Raw genomic sequence first — 17286 nt, forward strand, 5'->3', positions numbered from 1 at the left:
CCTTAATCTGAAGTTTTGGGGTTTTTTGACTGTTTTCTCTCACAACTAGCTAATATGGGAATTTTTCCATGACTACTCATGTATAACTTATTTTGAATTGCTTGAGTTCTTGTGAGTAGGAGGAAGGAATGGAGGGAGGAAGAGAAGTTGGAACACAAAGTTTTAAAAAATTGATGTTAAAATTTTTTTTACATATATTTTGGAAAATAAAATTCTATTCAAAGAAAAAAGAGGCTTGGTACCTTATTCCACTTTGTATCTGTAGATTTGCTTGGTTCGAACTCCACATAACAAGGTGCTCCCATGGCAAGGATCATGTCCTCCTCACCCCGCTTCAGCTTCCTTTTGTGTGTTATCTTCCCCCAATAGATTGTGAATTTATTGAGGGCAGGGGCTGTCTTTTTTTCCCCCTTATTTGTATCCTTAGCATTTAGCACAGTGCCTGACACATAGTAAGCACTTAATAAATGTTTATCGAGTTAAACTGAATTGAATTTAGAATATAAATTTATTTGAAGGTGTTAGAGGAGAAGGATGGTAGATTATTAGTAGATCACCTCACCAAAAAAAAAAATAAAAGAGTGAAATGCTAAATAAAAAAGACTATCAAAAGATTGACCCAAGTCATATCATTTTCAAAGTATTTATAAATGAAACTGAAAAGACAACAGAATGATATGAAATGGAACAGATGTGCCAATGTTTCTTTAGTAATCTATTGTCATCATTTATAAAACTGTAATCAACAGTTCTGCAAGTAATCAACCATTCTGCTATCTACCACTTCAGTACTCAATGATTTTAGCAAAACTAAAACAACCAAAAAACAAGGAAGAAAGAAAGAAAGAAAGAAAGAAAGGAAGGAAGGAAGGAAGGAAGGAAGGAAGGAAGGAAGGAAGGAAGGAAGGAAGGAAGGAAGGAAGGAAGGAAGAAAGAAAGAAAGAAAGAAAGAAAGAAAGAAAGAAAGAAAGAAAGAAAGAAAGAAAGAAAGAAAGAAAGAAAGAAAGAAGGAAGGAAAGAAAAAACACAAAACATCATATTGGAAAAAACAGAAGACCTAAGCAAGCACAAGCATAGGAAATCTATGCTGAAGGTATCACATTTTAAAAAGCATTCAGAGATCAATTTTCATGATATTTCAAAGGAAAGTTGCAAAAATACTGATCACTAAAATTGTGGTATCAGTTTGGCATTTGGCTACTTTTTTATGTCTATAAAACCTTGATGAGAATGGTCTATGTCCACATGAAACCTATCAAAGGTATCCTTGATGAAAATATGAGAATGGAGGAGTCAGACTTTTGGGAACAGATATTAAGCAGGAAGATATATTCTTCCCAAAGGTATTTGCTATTGTCATGGAGAATGTGTTGCATAAAGACCAAATGAAAGGTGAATTTCTTACAGATAATGAACTTCTCCATATACTCCCTTTTGCAGGGGACATGTTAATTGAACTGAGCCCTAGAACACTACACGGCATCTCAGGAACATTCATGGCCAGATGACATAATTACTAACATTTAGAAGAAAAGTTAAAGGGGAAAAAAGTGAAAGAGAATTCATATTGCCCAGATTATAACATGTAGCATGAGGGTTAGGCAAATGCCTTATTAGTACATATCTATTTGACAATCTACCCAACTGGACAGTAAACATGACATAGAAATCAATGGAAGTGGGAAGAGCAGGCTAGATTTTGTTTGGGAAATGTTGCAGTGCTCTAAAGTTACCCCCTTCCACTGAAGCCCTTTTTATTACCAAGAGTTTCAAGCTGATGTTTTATGACAGTTATCAAACTTGATGATTACAGAAAAATTATGATTTGGGGTTGACCTAAACGTCAGTAGAAAAATTCTTGGTATATTTAAAAGGATATATTTCTGATGATAATTTAAGCACAAGAAATAGTGTTGAAGACATCATCATCAATGAATGGCACATGATAAAAATAAAGGTACTCCTATCATATAGCAAGCATTACACTGTTATACATGAAGTATTAATATGTTTGCAGGAAGCTATATGGAAGGTTGGGTAATTCATCTATGCAAGATTTCAGAAGGATGGAGACAGAAATTGTACAGAATAAGAAATTGGTTTCTTCTCTTTCTAATAAGAGGATTCTAATATGAATTATTAGGAGTGTACATATATACAAATAAACTCTTTTGACTAGATTATGTTTTGTCTGTATCCTCAGTTGTTCCTACCTTGGAATAATTACTATCTGCTGAGGCTGTGAGAAAAAATCCAAGATACCAATTGTTCAAAAATGACTGGAAGTTCAGATTTGATGCTCAAAAGGGAATAGAACTCTTTAAAGTTTGCTTCAAAACTTCAACTTTCCTAAGGGATGGAAAATATTCTTCTTGATAAAAAATGGAGCCATGACCTTTGGATTCTTTTTGTTTTTATATTTTTAAGTGTTTCCTACGTGGGACACATGGTACAAAGTATTGGGGATATGAAGAGAGGCAAAAATAGCCCCTGCCCTCAAGGAGCTCACATTATAATGGGGGAAATAAGATGTAAACAACTGTATACATACAAAAAGGTAATCTCAGACAGAAGGTGCTAGGTTGGGGGAGGAGGGTTAAGAATGGCCTCTTGTAGAAAGTGGTGTTGGAGCTGAGTCTTTTTTTTCAATTTTTAAATATTTTTATTTAAAGTTTTGAGTTCCAAGTTCTATTCCTCCCTCTGTCCCACCACTCCCCACTCCCTCCTCCTTGAAATTGTAAGCCATCAGATACAGGTTATACATATGAAATTATGTAAAACATTTCTATATTAGTCATTTTGTACAAGAAGACTCAAATAAAAGAAAAAAGTGAAAGAAAAAAGTGAAAAATAGCATATTTCTGCCAGTATTCAATCAATATCAGTTGTTTCTCTGGAGGCAGATAGTATGCTTCATCATTTGTCCTTTAGGATTGCCTTGGTTCATTGTATTGCTGAGAATAACTAAATCATTCACAATTCTCTCTCTTTTTTTTTTTGGTGGGGCAATTGGGGTTAAGTGACTTTCCCAGGGTCACACAGCTAGTAAGTGTTAAGTGTCTGAGGCCAGATTTGAACCCAGGTACTCCTGAATCCAGGGCCAGTGCTCTATCTACTGTGCCACCTAGCTGCCCCTACAATTCTTAATAAAACAATTTTGTTCTTACTGACTAAAATATTCTTCTGGTTCTGTTCACTTCACTATGTATCGGTCCATGTAAGTTTTTCTAGGTTTTTCTGAAATCATACTGCTTGTCATTTCTTAGAGCACAATAATATTCCATCACCATCTATACCTCAGTTTGTTTAGCCATTTCCCAACTGATGGGCATCCCTCTGATTTCTATTTCTTAGCCACCATAAAAAAAAGCTGCTATAAATATTTTTGTACAAAGGAGTCCTTTTCCCTTTTTTGGATGTCTTTGGGATACAAATCTAGTAGTAGTATTGCTGGATCAAAGGATATGCCCATTGGGAATAAGTTCAAATTGCTCTCCAGAATGGTTGGATCTGTTCACAACTTCACCAAGAGTGCATTAGTGTCCAAGTTTTCCCACATCCCCCATGTTTGGATTCTAACATATTAGTCCCAACATAGTATATAAAATCTAGAAATGCACTAATGTACTCAAGAAAATAAATGTGGAAAGATCAGCAGAACCCAGATAAATACATATGAGGGAAAGATACATTAAGGTAACAATATGCAATGATACCCAAAGATCAGTTTTTAAAGGATCATTTGAGAAAAGAATCACAAAGGAAATGAGTTGCTATAAAGTGAAAGTGCAATGTTTTTGTAAGTTTGAATGTTAAAATCTTTACATAATGAAATACATTTGTATTTTTAAGTTTCATTAGAAAAAGAGATCAGAGTAACCATACCCTAGCTATTTTCAAATCCTTCTGTTTTATAGGCATACATATGAATGCAATTCATAAGTCACTCTACTTGGTCTTAGCACTACCCAGTGTCTAGTACAGCTACAATGATACTGTAAAACACTCCTCAACTAGACACAAGATCTTATACTTTCCATACTTCCTACAGTGTGTCAAGAGGCTTTTGTCTAATCTACTTTTTTGTCTAATCTACTTAACCTGATGGACAGCTAGCTACACAGCAGTCAGGGGTTCCTTGATTTATAATTGGCATAGAGTTCAAAATGCACTTTTGGATTTATTGGCATTCCCTATGCAGTTACAACAAATCAGTGGATGTTAAAGATCATTTATTATAAAGCAAACAGTTTCTGTGGTAGAATTGTAAAGCACAAAACGATCTTGATTATTTATGCAAATGAAAGGAAGAATTTGTAAGAATAATTTAAGCAGAAAGTCAAAATGATGTAGTAGGGATAGCATGAAACCAGGGAGTTATGGAACTGAAATTCTAGCTTTAGATCTCCTTTGGACTAATAGTCTCACAATAAGCAAGTCACCTAGCATCCTAGGATATTTATAACTAGAAAGGATTCTAAGGATCAACTATTCTGCCCTAGGATATTATAAATTCCTTGAAGGTGGGGATTAGTTTTGTATTCAGATATCCAGCTCCCATCCCAGTGCCTTGAACAAAATAAGTGCTTAAGGAAATTTCCTTGAATTGAATTGCAGCACAATAATATCATTTTGCAGATGAAAAATAAATGAAGTTTAAAGCAATTATCAGTAGGTCACACATACAGCTAGTTGATAGCAAAGTGCAAAATATACAGGAACAAGATGGCAAGAAGATAGAGGTTTTAATCTCCCCTTTGCTCTAAATACCTGCATGACTTTGTCTAAGTCATTTCAATTTTATGAGCTTTCATTTCCTTATCTTCAAAATTCAAGGGAAGGATCAGGTGATCTCCAAGGTCCTTTTCAGCTCTGAAACATTATAGTTTTCTAAAACCTAGGACTTATGGCTTTCTTCTTTCCTGTACATCACACTGTCTTCTTTAATTTCTCAGGGCCTCACTATTCTCACACAGAAAAGTTGTTACGACAGTGCATTTACTAATAGCCTCTTAGAGATATATTGAAAAGAAAAAAAGGATAAAAATGTTCAATTGGACAAATATAAAACTGCCATATAAATGGAAGATGTAGTCTTTGTCTAGTAAACTCAGCACAATGTTGTGCATGAGAGAAATTGATTCAAATTTACCTCTGATCCTTAGTAATTGCATGACCCCAGGCAAGTTATTTCACCTTTATATGTCTCAGACAATTTTGTAGGTCATAAGTCCTAAAAGTCACAGATAGGTTGTGATCTACCATGATGGAAGGAATTTCTCCTGCTGCCTTCTCAACAGATTCTTCCAATATTAATTCCTCTTCTTAGGCAGACTGGGCCTAAGACGGGGCCTGAGATAAGTCCTCCCACAGGGCCTAGCTCTACAAATCGAATGGCCCCTACCTTCATTAATTGCAAGCCTTGAAATTCAATGTATTTGTGGGTGTGGGGTGGGAAGAGGGTAGGGAAGTATTTAAGATATGAAGCCAGAAAACACCCTCTTCCTGGGCAATGATTCTCAATCTAGTAGCAACTATTTTTAGGATAAAATCATACGTTAGGCATATTTCACATTAACCCCTTTCCTTGCATCACTGCATTTACTCATTCAAAGTCCCATAGCTTTAAATGAAATTAAATTCTAGACAATTAGAGAATCAGAATGTTGACTTCAGATTGTTCAACTCAAAGGCATTTAATTTCCATCTCAGTTGTCTCCAGAGTCTCAAGAACTGGTTTTGAAATCTAAATAGCACCAACTTGTCTTCCTTAATGATAAAGTAGGAAAACAAATAGCAATGGGAAGTGAATAAAAAAAGCATCTACCAAGCTTCTGAAAGAGGAAAGATTTAATTACAACTGTGATGCTTATTGACACAACAAGGAAAGTCACTTCTGTAAAAGTTGACACTAATTGTGGAAGGTTTTATGAGATTTCTTTTGTGCTGCAGTGCCAGGTATCATATATATCTTTCCTTTTGACCTCATTCTGGCAAATTATATTGGAGAGAGGAATAAATAATGCCCCTGTACATTGATTTATATGACCTCTGGAGAAATAGTTCTATCAACAAATTCTAGGAAACATCCAGACCCCAGTCACTAGATCAAAGGTGGCTGTATCTTATTATCTGTCACCAAGCCAAATGAGACACTGATGACAGAAAGGACCACTTCCATAATATCATCACTCCAGTGGAGTTTAATGTGCTTTCATCCCTATGGATCTGTATTTGAATATCATGCACAAGTGTTTGCCAAAAGCCCATCAACTGCTTATTCCAGGATCCTGGATCTTGAAAGCAGAGTGAGACATGATGAGCAGCTACAAAAACAAGGACTGTATGGCTTTAGGCAAGAAGCCCTGAAGCTAACTCAAGGCTTTATTGGGAATGGATGCAATTCTTCCACAGAATACACTGGCCTTGCTCTTTTTCTTCTTAGGTCATGGTTTCAGCAACTACTTTTTTAGCTACAACTTGGTCTCTCCTAAAACTGTCATCTTGTTTGTGCTTTTTTGCCCTGACAGCCTTCATCTGTTAGGATAAATGTAGAAGCAAGAATCCTGCTTACTTCTACCTTGAACTTTAGCCTCTATCCACACAAAATGCTAAAGACATTCTCTTAGCTGGAGAAATCAAGGCAAGTTAAGATAGAGAACAGCAAAATCTGAAATTCAAGTCAATGAGTATTTATTCAGAGACTACTTACTATGTGGGCAGAATTTTACACAAGCTCTATAGGAGATATAAAAACAATAGTGGACATATTCCCTTCTATCAAACTAATATTTGTTTGGACAAGACTTATACCAATGAAATAATTCAATGGCAATACAAGACAATATGTGATAAAGCATGAATGTATTAAGTATGACGTACATAAAGGTATGAGACTGGAAATAAGGATAGCAGTAAAAGCATAGGGAAGAAATTAGTTGGACCAGAACAGAAGGTTTCCAAAGGGGAATCATCACAGAATCACATATTTTGAGCTACAAGAGGCTTTAGGCGTCATCCAGTTTGATTCCTTCATTTAAAGATGAAGAAACTGAGACCCAGAAAAGTGAAGTGATTTGCACCATATTATGTATTGTATATATTTATATAAGTAATATCTAGTAGTATATTATATAAGTAGGGTTTACTATATTTTTTAAATATCTTTAAATTGAAGATTTAAATCTAAGTTCCCTGAATATAAATTCAGAACTGGGAGATGACTTGCAGAGGTGAGGTGGGGTTAAATTAAAAGACTAGAAAGACAACTTGAAAAATTTAGATTTTATCCTCAGAGCTATGGGGAGAAATTTAAGACTTTTGAGTAGGTGAGTCACATGATAAAACTGGTGTTTTCAGATTTGTTTGGTAGCTGGTGGAAGGAGGAGATGTAGTGGGAAGAGATTATAAGCACAAAGATAAGCATTTCATATAACTGACATTGACAGAATTGTGACTTCAACAAAATAGCCATAAAAAAGGAACAATGAGAGTAAGTGGTATGAGTGGGAAAGTAAGAAAAGAAAGAAGCTTGGAGGACAAAGAAAGAAAAAAACAGATTTGGAAGACAAAAAAGAGGGGAAGAGAGCTGTTAGAAAGAGTAGAAAAAAAGGTACTTTCAGTGAAGTAATATTATAAATACCATTACAAATTGACTCAGGACCCATAACTGTCCTGTAGCATATGCTGCTTCTATGATTTAGAACCAATGTGGCCTAGTAGAAAGCTTTGGAAGTCAGGAGACCTAGACTGTATTCATGGCTCACAAGTGTGAGCTTAGAGAAATCACTTTTTGGGTTTCACTTTTTTCATCCACAAAATGATGGAGTTGGGACCCAAGGTACCATCTAGCTCTAGCATCCTTTGATCCAATGAATGGGAGGTTTTATTCAGCCTCATTTAGCCTTTATCATCTATACCATCTAGATACCATAGATGGTAGGATTATGTTTGTTTGCATGTTTGTTTTCCCTTAAGCATTGTATGTTGCTTGAGAAGAGAGATTTCTATACAACTGTATATTACCTACCACAGTTTGGGGCGTGCAGTAGGTATTTGATAAATACTTGATTGGTTTAGAAAAATTTCTGGAGGAAACTACTTCCAGTCCACTTGAGACAAGTTAGGGAAATATAATGAAAGAATTAAGATAACTTCTAAAACTGATGGCATTTCCTACTTTATAACCAGCATGAATTATTTTTCATCCTACCTTGTCTCTCTGCCTTTACTAATTTGTCAAGAAACCATTGTTCACATTCTGCACTGTTTGAATATACTTTAAATATTCAACAGAAAAGAGTCATGACCTTTTAATAGGCAAATCTATGGCAGGGACAAGACTATTCAGTGTGCAAACAAATCTGCTAGAATGGTAAATATATCATAATCTTTGGTAACTTGAGGCAAACTGACTGTCTTTAAAGGGCAGGTACTTTAGACCAGCAAATTCAAATTGAATAGACAGTTTTCTCCTGACTAGAGAAGATTTTTTACTGGTTTTTATTACTAGCTGGAGTGAGCTGCCTATGTATAGCAGGAGACTCAGTTGTCTGAAGGCAGACTGAAGCATCCTTCAAGGTGGTGGGTTAAAAGTGAATGTCCTGGGGCAGCTAGGTGGCACAGTGGATAAAGCACTGGCCCTGGATTCAGGAGAACCTGAGTTCAAATCCGGCCTCAGACACTTGACACTTACTAGCTGTGTGACCCTAGGCAAGTCACTTAAGCCCCATTGCCCTGCAAAACAAAACAAAAACAAACAAATAAACAAAACATGAATGTCTTCAGTCCCTACCTGTACTAGATCAATCTGAGTGAGCTGGGAGCTAAGGAGTGAGTCAGAAATATCAGCCTAAAGAGAGGAAGCAGAGATAGAAACCTAAGCTGATTGGAGGAGATACTTTAAGATGCAGATCTAAAGAAATAAGATAGAGAAACAAGGACCATCAGAATGAAGCAGACAAGGATCAAAACTGGAAAGAAATTGTATGAAAGCACAGAAAATTAGACTATTGTGGAGACATCCTGAAAATTAGTACCATTGTTTTGTTTTGTTTTGTTTTTGTTTTTTGTTTTGTTTTGTTTTTTTGAGACTGAATATAATCTCACAAAAGCAAGGTATCAGGAAAATCACTCAGGAGTGTGATCCCACTACCGAATGGGCTGGAAGTTTTCATTTGCTCTGTTTCTGACTTCATGCCTAAATTAGTGCAATAGCCTGCTGGTGCGTCGGTGCCTCGAATCTCTCTGCACTCTAATGCATTCTGCATTCAGCCACTAAAGTGATCTTCCTGGAACACCAGGTCTGATCATGTCACACACACACACACACACACACACACACACACACACACATTCAATAAACTTCATTGCTTCTCTCCAAAATGCTCACTTTGACATGCCAAGCCCTTCGAACTCTAACCCATGGCTTCTTAAACTTTTTCCACTTGCAACCCTTTTCACCTGAGAAATTTTTATGCAATCCTGGTTATGTAGGTATATAAACCTTTTACTGTTGCCAAGTTTTTTGCGACCCCCACATTCAGTTACATGACTCCACAGTTTAGGAAGCTAGGCTCTAGACTCATCTCATCTTTCCAAGCTTCTTATACCTTACTCCCCAGCTTGTACTTTTTGATCCTGGCTGTTCCATGAACAAAACACCCCACCTCTCAGCCTTGAGCATTTCCTCTGACTATCCCCCTTGCCTGGAACACTCTCCTTGCTCTGTTTCTCCAATCTCCCTGAGCTCTTTTAAGTTCATTTCATTCTAATTTTTTTTTTTTTGGTGAGATAATTGGGGTTAAATGACTTGCCCAGGGTCACACAGCTAGTAAGTGTTAAGTGTCTGAGGCCAGATTTGAACTCAGTTCCTCCTGGATCCAGGGCTGGTGCTCTATCCACTGTGTCACCTGACTGCCCCCTTTAAGTTCATTTAACTAAATCATATCTTCTTCAGGAAGTCTTCCCTAACCCTTCTTAATCTCAGTGCCTTCTTTCTTTTAATTATTTCCTATTTATCTAGTATATAAGTTTACTTTGTTTATATTTGTTTCCATATTATCCCCCATTCAATTGTAAACTCCTTGGGGCTGGGAACTGTCTTTCACCCCAGCAGGTAGCACAGTGCCTGTCACATAATAAGCACTTAATAAATGTTTATTGATTGATCAAATGGCATACCTCTCTAACTCAGAACTCCTGAGCTCAAGAGATCTGCCAGTCTACCTCCATGGTAGCTGGGATTACAGGTGTGTATCTTCAAGACTGGTACTAGTGCTCATGTACCTTTTTGGTGGGACAACAGGCATGATGGGATCAACTTTTTTGACTAAAGCAGTTTTTCTTCTTTTGGATTATCAAACTGCTTGAAGCAGAAAAGTTGTCATGGGATGAAAGTATTTCTCACTGACCTAAAGAAGAGGTGAGAACCTAGGCTTAGTAGGAAAATAAAAGTTTGTAGGGATGGCTAAGAAAGTTAATACTTTTCTCTAAGTTAATGAGTACTTTGGTCTAAGTTTATGGTATAATGGAAAGGAGAGACTTAACTAAAATTTTGCCTAGGGCAACACCAACTAAGCCTAGGGCAAGTGCATGGAATAAACCTCAAAATCAATTTTTTTGTAAGGGGAAAGAGGAATTAAGATCAACTCCCCACCATAGTGCTTCCATATTATTTCCAGGGGAAGGGAACAATGTGCAAGAAAATTTGAAAGCTATGAAAGGCCCAGCTTGTCAATGCATTTAAATGTCAGAGGAGTTTACATTTCATCCTAGAAGCAATTGAGAACCACTGAGATCATCTAGCCCAGCCTTCATTTGACAAATTATTTCAAATCTCATGAGGAGTTAAATGTCCTTGACTACTTAGATTTGCACTGAAATAAGTAGCATGTGAGAATTCTGAGTCACTATTGATCCTTGAAATATTTATAGATAAAGGCGGAAGTATTGTGGAATGTTTGAAAATGATAAGATGATGGAGTTAGTAAACAATAAGCCACTACCAGCCCATAGAGTGAAATTGATTTCTTTCTTGGAAAAATTCTAGGACATGGTATTAAAAGGATGATTTGTGAGCATTTAGAAATGAAAGTGATAATCACTGTAGACTAACATTGGATCTCTCAATAATAATTAATGCAGAACTAATCTTATTTCCTTTCTTGGCAGGATAAGTAGAGTACAGACAAAGTAAATCTAGAATCTAGCAAGGAACTTGCCAAAGTTTCTCTTACTTTCCTCGTGGACAAGATGGAAAAACGTGGACTGAGCAATAATCTAGTTAGTTAGATTCAGGACTGGTTGAACGACAAATAAGCAATCAATAATGGGTCAGATTGCATCGATATCTCCAATGGAGTGCTCCAGAAATCTGTTTGTAGCTATAAGTTTAATTTTTTTTAATATGGTCAACATTTTTATCAGTGACTTGAATGAGGACATGTTTATCAACTTGAAAGGTAGCATAGAGTCAGTAGTGAAAGCTCACACAACTGGAAGGAATTAGGATCCAAAATGATTTTGACAGGCTATGAAGATGGACCAAGTTATATGAGATGAAATTTGTTGAGGATGAATTTAGTTTTGTTCAGTGGAAAAAATAGCATCAGGATGGGAGAGACTTCACTAGCTAACAGTTCCTGAGGGGAAAAAAAAATTAAAAAGCTTAAGAAGAGGCAACAGTGTGTAACAGTATCCAAAAAAGTAACTGCTATTGTGGATTGAATTAAGAGAGTAAAAATGTCCATAATGAGGGAGATGAATATTCCTTTTTCAGATCATATTTGGAACATTTGACTGATTTCTCAGTAACACATTTTAGGTGGAGAGGGAAATATCAAGAAGCTGGGGAGTATCCAATATGTGATGATGAAGGAGCTGAAGATTTTCAACCTATAGAAGGGGGTGGAGGGAGGACACTGGATATGATGCCTGTGTTTAGGTACTTTAAAAGTCTGTGTATGTGAGAACAATGAGACTAGCTTTGCTTTTACCTCTTAAAACAGAATTATAAATACTAAGGCTTGGACAATTACAGAGAATCAACTCGACATCAGGGAGGAAAAAACTTTCTAAATGTTAGAACTGTACAAAAGCAGAATAAGCTTTCTGGGGAAACAGTGAACTTTCTCTAAATGGAAATTTTCAAGTAGTGGACAGGTGACCATTTGTCAATGATATTGTAGAAAGGATCCTTTTCTAGATTCTGAGGTCCCAACCAATTCTGTCTTTTGGTTATTTTGGGGGGACTGGAAAATAAAATAGAGTTGTACTAAGTAATGAATAATGAGAAATAAATATATTCAACTGTACTTATATGATGTCTTTCTAAACTGCATATTTCCTAAAATGCATGTGAAAATGTTAGCAATTGATAATGATGATTTATTATTTTAAACAAGTATTTTATTTATAAAATAGTATATTTTATTATATTGCACACTAACCCATGCTTTCAGTTATCTGCAATTCAGGTAAAACCAAGCTAATTCAGAACACAACCACATTTAATCATCCTTGTGTGTGTATATGCATATGCATATCTGTGAAAAATATATATATAAACACATATACACATATGTGTATGTATATATGTGTGTATATATATTATATGTGTGTATGCTTCTTTGTTCATGCTATATACCACCTGGAATTCCTTTCATTCATTCATTCATCCTCAAAATATATAAAACCAGTCTCAACACTCCCCTTTTCTAAGAAGACCCTTCTTACTAACCACAATCTATCATGGTCATTTCCTTGGTTCATTTGTCTTCAGCATTCATGTATATAATTTCTGTTCAAGTCATCCAGTGCAAATGCTATTAAAAAAATGGGACATAATAGGAAGCTGTCCAAAAATCTCTACATTTAAGTCACTGATTTCTGGAGCATATTTTAGTGAGGGAGCATGTCAGTTCATGTCTTTGACTATCCAGGCCTGAGGAAAAGGAAATTGATTTTTTTAGAATTATTCATTGCTGACTGTTGGATGAATGGTGAATCAGAAATTCAGGGGAGGAAAAGTAAAGGAGATGAGCCAGAACCAGTTCAATGAACTCCTAAAGAATCCAGAAAAGGCAAAGTTGTTGCGGAAGAGACAAAGAAGAAATACTAGTAAAGAAATCAAAGAAACTTTGTTATAGTTATTGTCAAGGCTCATTTTTTTCTCCTTTTTAGAATTTTCTTCTAAATACCACACAGAAAGAATAAAGCTAGTAACAGACACAATTATAAACCAAACCACAGTAACTAAAATATAACAGAGCCTTAATAAATGGTCAATGAATTGATAGATGGTACAGGAAGCTAGAAGCAATGGAATGAGGACTGCCTTTAGGTGACAGAGCATTTATTACATACTAATGAAGTACCCATTCTATGCCATTCGGTGATAGAGACTAAAGAAAATACAGAAATTTATGTTCCCTTCCCTCAGAGGCTTCAAAGAGTATCATAGAAGAGAATGAATATTCAAATAATTATAACACAAAATTACAGGGATTGTTTTCTTCTTGGTTTTCATATCCCCAGGGCTTAGAACATATAGCAAACACTCAAAAATACTTATTGTTTGCTTGATTAATTGAACAAGATGTTTTGAGAAAGTGCTATTGGAAGAAATCACTTTCTTCTGGGGGAGCAAGACCAGCTTCATGGAGCAGGTGATGTACAAGCTGAACCTTGAACCATGGGTGTAATTCAATAGACAGATGTTAGAGAAAAGAATTCCAGACACAGGGAATGGTGTGAACCAAGACATAGAGGTAGGGAAGTGAGAAATTCTTGCCTGGAGTATAGAATATATTAAATGAGATGACACTAAACAGACAGGTTGCAGATTGGTCACAGATTGTGGACATCCTGCAATGTTAAGCTTAATTTCATAGGCCTTTAGAGTTGGAAGTTATTTCAGGGATAATCTAGTCCAAATACTTCATTTTTCAAAAGATGAAAATAGGGTGAAAGAAGTAAAGAGACTTGTCAGAGGTGACACCACTAATAAATGATAGAGCTAAGATTCAAACCCATGTCTTCCAGTATGAAACATTGGTCTTTCCATTACTACTTATGCAACACCAACAATTATACAGTAAGCTTTTAATATAGGCAGAACGCTACTCATCACCAGCTAGGAGTTGGAATACATACAAATTTAGATATTCTTATTCTCTAGGGAGAGGCTTTACAACCAGGAACAACATATCTGAGTATTTGCTTCTGAATTGATTCAAATGAGTGCACTCAGAGCAAGAAGAAACATGTCTTAACTATTAGAGCTGAGAAATTCACTGGTACACATGGATAGTCTAGACAGATGAGGTAGTTAGGTAGTAGCAATAAGACATTTGATTATTAGCTACATAGTTGAGTTTGTAGAAATCACAAAAATCACGTGATGACTTATTTTATCCATTGCAAAGTTGGTGGTCATGAGGTTTGTAAAGCTGTACTTGATCATATGGATATATGTATGTGTATGTAATATACATATGTAACTTTTATGTATGTGTGTATACATACATACTAAAGACAGAGAATAGTGTAAAAGACAGATTCTGGAGTCCATTTTTACATTTTGAGACAGAAAACAAATATAAAACCACCAGACTGACATAATAAAAGATACTATCAAAAGAGTATAGGGAAAAAATGCTCTGAAGTCACCATGTAAATGAGGCAATGGCACAGACATCTTTATTGTTAGGCAGTTCACTTTATCCAAAATGGCAGCAGGGGAGTATGCTTGTAGAACAAACAGTGGATTTAAAACTCTGAGAAAGTTAGTAACTACAAAGGAGCAGTAGACTTAGATTACCAGAGCATCACAAGAGCTATGTTAGAATTAAGGCTTTATTTAAGAACACCTGGCAATCAAGAAATGTTTTTTTTCCTTTTTTTTTTTTCCTTTTTCTCTTTGGAAATGGATAGGGATAGAGAAAGAAGATATGACTTCATTGCTTTAGAACTCACAGGTGAGCAAACTCCCTCTACCAATGCAGCTTGACAACTTTTTTGAAAATTGTAGTCTTATATAGTTGCCTAAAACAGAGGTCACAAACATATTGCCCCTGGCTAAACACAGCCTGCTATGATCCTGAGTATAGCTGGAATCATTTTAAAATGTACTTGGGAAAGGTTTAACAAAATAAATAAAACTAAAACAATATAGAAAATGATGATATGTAGGGATGGTTATGTGTGCTGGAATGGCCCATGTCTATTTGAGTATTTTTGTTTTGTTTTCATGGGGCAATGAGGGTTAAGTGACTTGCCGAGGGTCAAACAGCTTGCAAGTGTCAAGTGTCTGAGGCCAGTTTTGAACTCAGGTCCTCCTGAATTCAGGGACGATGTTTTATCCACTGTGCCACCTAGTTGTCCACTCTATTTGAGTTTGACACCACTGGCCAAAAGCACTGAAAACTTTTCTCAGTGTTAAGGTCTTGATTGAACTCAGTTCTTCCTGGTTTCCACACTTGCTTTCTGGAAAGATATAAAATAGCAAAACCAATATGCCTATACACTAATACTAAAAATGAATTGAATTGTTAGGAAGGCTTAAAATAACTAGGATCTTAGATTTTAAGGGGAATGAGAAAAACTAATACAATATGAGAGGGTAAGACATCCAGAAAATAGATAGGATAGATATACAGAAGAGATGTGATAATATCTAGGAAGGAACACCCAAGTAAAAAACACCTGAAATTTGATTTGACTAGGAAAATACTACAAATTTCTATCTTCAAATTTTTATTTAACAAAAATGTGTCCTTTCAATTCCTCTTTAATAATTCAACTGATAAGGCATGGTCTGACCAACCACTTTTAAAAGGGGCTCAAAGTTTTAAAGATTTTGGAAGCTGTTTTTCCTAGGAAGAAATTTTCAATTATTATGAAATCCAGAATCACTAAGTATTATTCTATTACTAGTTCCCAAATTTTCTAAAAAAATTACTTAAATGACATTTCAATTTTTTCTTTAAGAGATACATTATCATCACTCCTTTTCTAAAATTAAACAATTGTGTGATATATTGATTTCCTTCCCTCTCTTATTAGCATGTTAAATCTGGCCATGTTAAGATAATTAATACAATATGGTTCATCCAAGGATATTCTGAATTTAGCTCTTTTCCACTACTCAGAACAATATTTTCCCTATAGGTTCTAATTTTTCTTTTTCTAAGTATCAGTTGCTTGTCCTTTTCCAAAACCTTGCCTCTCCATCCTTTCTTAATCTAGACCTCAAAATTAAAATCTTAGAAAAAACTTTAAAAATTTAAATTTAAATCCTCCTGATTCTCCAATTTTCTTTCAATTTCATCATCATTGTCAAGTAAGAGTCAAGTAGTCTCTAGTATCATCATACTGCCATACTTCAATATTTCATGATTTTCGTGTAGTGAACATTCACTCCATCAAAACACGTTACACCTTTTCCATGGACTATCTTCTGTAATTACTGTGGACCAAAATCCATCATCCTCTGGCCAACCTTCTAGAATCTCTAAATTTAACTATATTCAGTCTCATACTTCAGTATCAATATTTGGACACAATATTTTGGTAGAAATTGCAAGTACTTGAGCTCAGCTGGAAAAAATTTTGGGATGCTGGGATCACCTCTTTACCACAAGAGATACAATAGTTATTTTGGTAAGTTCTGGGCTACTGCCTTGAAGGAAGTCCCAATTCACTGAAGACCCTTCACGTTCTATTTCTTCCCATGAAATCTTGGGTGAAATTAAAATAGAGGGTAGTGATTCTTAGAGACTGCAATACCTGGACTTGTTCAATCACATGGCAAGCTGGAGAGAACTCATGTCCTTGCCCCTAAGATATTGGTACCATAGGACAAAGCCCTAGTCACCACAGTCTAGTAACACCTCTGACTATATAATAACACTACATAGATACCCAAGGAAAAAGTGATTAATTCATTAAGAACAAGTAATGACCATATACCAAAATAAGGTCAAAATAGGTACATGATTTAGGCATAAAGGGTGATACCATAAGCAAGTTAGGAGAGGAAGGAATAGTCTACCTCTCAGATCTATGGAGATGAAAAGAATTTATGACCAAACAAGGGAAGAGATTATTATGAAATGCAAAATGGATCATTTTGATTACATTAAATTAAAAAGGTTTTATACAAACAGAAGCAATGCAGACAAGATTAGAAGGAAAGCAGAACCCTAGGAGATAATTTTTACAGCCAATATTTCTGGTAAAGAACTTATTTCTAAAATATATATAGAACCAAACCAAATTTATAAG

Source organism: Dromiciops gliroides, chromosome 5 (assembly GCF_019393635.1).
Source record: "Dromiciops gliroides isolate mDroGli1 chromosome 5, mDroGli1.pri, whole genome shotgun sequence".
NCBI classification, from domain to species: domain Eukaryota; kingdom Metazoa; phylum Chordata; class Mammalia; order Microbiotheria; family Microbiotheriidae; genus Dromiciops; species Dromiciops gliroides.